This window comes from Myzus persicae, unplaced genomic scaffold, assembly GCF_001856785.1.
Source record: "Myzus persicae strain clone G006 unplaced genomic scaffold, MPER_G0061.0, whole genome shotgun sequence".
Lineage (NCBI taxonomy): Eukaryota > Metazoa > Arthropoda > Insecta > Hemiptera > Aphididae > Myzus > Myzus persicae.
In genome coordinates, this window is record NW_019103195.1 from 299840 (window position 1) to 303197 (window position 3358).

Here is a 3358-nt window from a genome sequence, read left to right on the forward strand (position 1 = left end):
TACACTAAAGCGTAACACGTAGATATTGTTATCTATGTTGCAAGAATAGAATAATTATTATTGTTTTTATAGTTTGTAATCAAAGACCATATTATTATTATAACTGAGTCCGGTATCATGTCAACATCGATGTGTAATCATGGCATAATTTAATAAGTATTACTACTATCATTGTTATAATATGGTACTGGTTAGTGGTTGGATAGATAAGCTTTAAGTTTTGTTATCTCATATCTGTGATTTTACCGCCAAACGTTACTGATAGACAATAGAACGTTTACCATGAAAAGTTGAACTGTATTTCGACGAGCCGATGTTTTTTGACATAATTCGTTAATCGTTTAGAGTGTTTAGACTAATTTATTCCTTATTGACATTATTAAGTTCTGTTGTTAAAATTTAAAATGTCTCAGAAGACCAATAATTACCCTAGTGGTTCCACAAAAAGGAAAAAAGCACAGAAAAAAAATGAAGAAATAAATAAGATCCGAGGGTCTCTGGACAGGTTTTGTACAAAAATCTTACAAATAAATGGTAAGTAAAATATTTTGTTTTCCTAACAAATAAACATTTTATGAATAACGTTAATTTAATAACTAACATTTTTTTAAATTGAATCTACTTAGTTATAACATAATTATTTGATTTTTACTTAGAAAATACATCTATTGACACAGAACTTCCATCGGAATCTGCTGGTAAGTGCACCACTGCAAAAAAGTTTTCTAGAACTTAAAATTAATATGTTTTATTATTTTACTTTTACTTAAATATAACTAAATTACTAAATTAATTAATTATTTGAATATAGTTATTCTATAAAAGTCTTTTACTGTTAATACTTAATGATACTTGTTACCTAAGTACCTAAATGACAAAAAAATGCTTTACTAACATAATAATATATGATATATATCAGATATCTGCATTATTTAATTATTTATGTGAAATCAACATTTACACTTAACATTTATTTAACAATTCACATTTTTAATTGAAACTAATCTGTTATAATAATATTATTATTATTTTTTATTCATGTTTAGAAAATACATCTATTGAAACAGAACTCCCATCGGAATCTGCTGGTAAGTCTGCACAGCAATCTTACTAGAGCTTAAAAGTTAAAACTAAGTTTTACTAGTTTACTGCAGATTTATCTAAATTCTTTAACCTCTAATTTTAATATATTTTATTCTAGATGAAAATATTCTAAAAAAGCCTTTTGATACTGTTGATGATTCTACTGGAGACCAAGGTAAAGCATTTTTTTTTTAAGTGTATACTAACGTCTAACATGTCTAAATGTGTTAACTATGTGTCTATGTTATTTAAAGTTAATTTATCTGTTAATATGATATGTTAACTAACTGTTCATTGTCATTTTTGTTAACATTTAATATGTGTTTTATTTTGTTTGTAGTAGGTACTTATAAGACAATCAGTGTATTTAAATTAAGTGAAATGTTGTATTATTAACTTACTGGTGTATTAATTGTGTATGTATGTAGCATTGTAGCTTATAATTTGTATACTAATCAATAATTACTTATAATAAATTATTAAAAATTGATTTATTTGTTCATTGTTTTTATGGTACTATTTTTTATAAGGAACTAATCTAATATTCTCCATACTTTATATTTACATATTATATAGCTTCTTATGTTGCTTGTTTTTATAATATAATAGTAGGTACATAGTACATTTGAAATTGTCCTGGTGGTTGATATCTTAGATATAGAATATATGTGCTAGGTATTTATGTTGTTATTTTCATTGTTGAATTTTCTATTTGCTAACATTAAGGTAACTATAAATTATAGGCACTATAGTCAACATAAATCAAACACAGTGTACAAGTTCAGGCCCATTAATTCACCCTGACGACCCTTCAAATGTTTTTACATCATTTCGACTTGAACTAAAAGAAAGAGTTATTCGAGGTCCATACAGGGTTGCCACCCGTACTATTTTTTAAAGTATTGTACTTCTTTTTTCACTTCTGTACTTTGGACTTTGTAGTCTTAATAAAGTACGCTAAAATACTTTATTTCTTATAATATTTACTTGAGGAAATTATTTTCGTCAATTATTCTTAACACGGAATAATGATATTGTGGGGACGCTAATAAATTGTATAATATTATTATTTTAGAAGTAATAGTATTCAATATTACAATTAATATTAATCAATTTTATTATTATTCTTAGTATTTTTGTATTATTTTAGTATTATAAGCAATCGCAAGCGTTGCTGTCGTGCACTACCACGAGTCCACGAATGAGTTTAATGCGATCGATGAATTAATCTTATCAGTTTTTCCAGCCTTCACGCAAACGGCACGCCGCACACGTCATTCTATTCTTGGAACGGATATTATTGTTGTTTTCAGTTAATTTAGTATTTTAGTGTTTAGTGGTTTACTAAACCAGGTTTAGTCACTTCTTCAGTGTTCACGAACAGTCAACGACCAACACATGTCACATGTTGTCTGCAGTTGTATTAAAATTCATTAATTTTAGTTATTTATTCATTATTAAATAAAATCGTACATTTGATATGGTAAGTTAATAATATAATAAATACAAATTATAACTCAGTCAACAATTTAGGACGTAGTACTTTGTTACAAACTATTAAAATAAATATTGGTTTTCTTTTTGTTTAATATATAGGATTCGTCTGCTGACGAACCACTTTCAGATGATTTAAATAGCACGAAAAACCGTGTTAAAAGAAAACAATGTTTTAAGGATGATTGGATTCAATCACATAAATGAGTTGGTAAATCTGAAGACAAATATGAAGCCTACTGTCATTCATGCAAAGTTAAATTTTCTGTAGGAAACTCTGGCATAGCTGCGGTAAGTTTTTTAAATATTCATAAATTAAGTAAAAAGTAACTATGAAATATATTTATATTTAACTAGATTAAACAACACGAGATAAGTAAAAAGCATAAAAGTTCACAGTCAAGTTTACTTAAAAATAAAACTATCGACTTTTATGGATTCAAAGGACCTACTGCCGATAAAGAAGAAAATCAAGTAATTGCTTGTGAACTTGTCCAAGTTTACCATACCGTTAAACATAATTTGTCTTATAATAGTTTAGATTGCTGTATAAAAGTTGAAAAAAAAATATATAAAGATTTTAAAATGTTAAACAAATTACATTTAGGTAGGACAAAGGCTGAAAGTATTGTAACTGAAGTATTAGGGCCAGCTTATCTCCATAAAATAATTGATTATTTAAATAGTGAAAATGTTATTGCTTTTTCTATTCAAACTGATGCTAGCAACAAAAAAAATGTAAAGCTTTTTCCTCTCAGTGTCCAATATTTCAGTATTGAAA

At 26.5% G+C, this 3358-nt stretch overlaps 1 long non-coding RNA gene across 1 annotated transcript; it reads left to right on the plus strand.

Annotated features, from left to right (window-relative positions):
* Nucleotides 1-1696: 1696 nt before the first annotated feature.
* Nucleotides 1697-3350, plus strand: LOC111033974. The gene is made up of 3 exons (XR_002604481.1): nt 1697-2566; nt 2680-2868; nt 2935-3350. It is a non-coding gene; the product is annotated as an uncharacterized LOC111033974 (long non-coding RNA).
* The last annotated feature ends 8 nt before the right edge of the window (nt 3351-3358 follow it).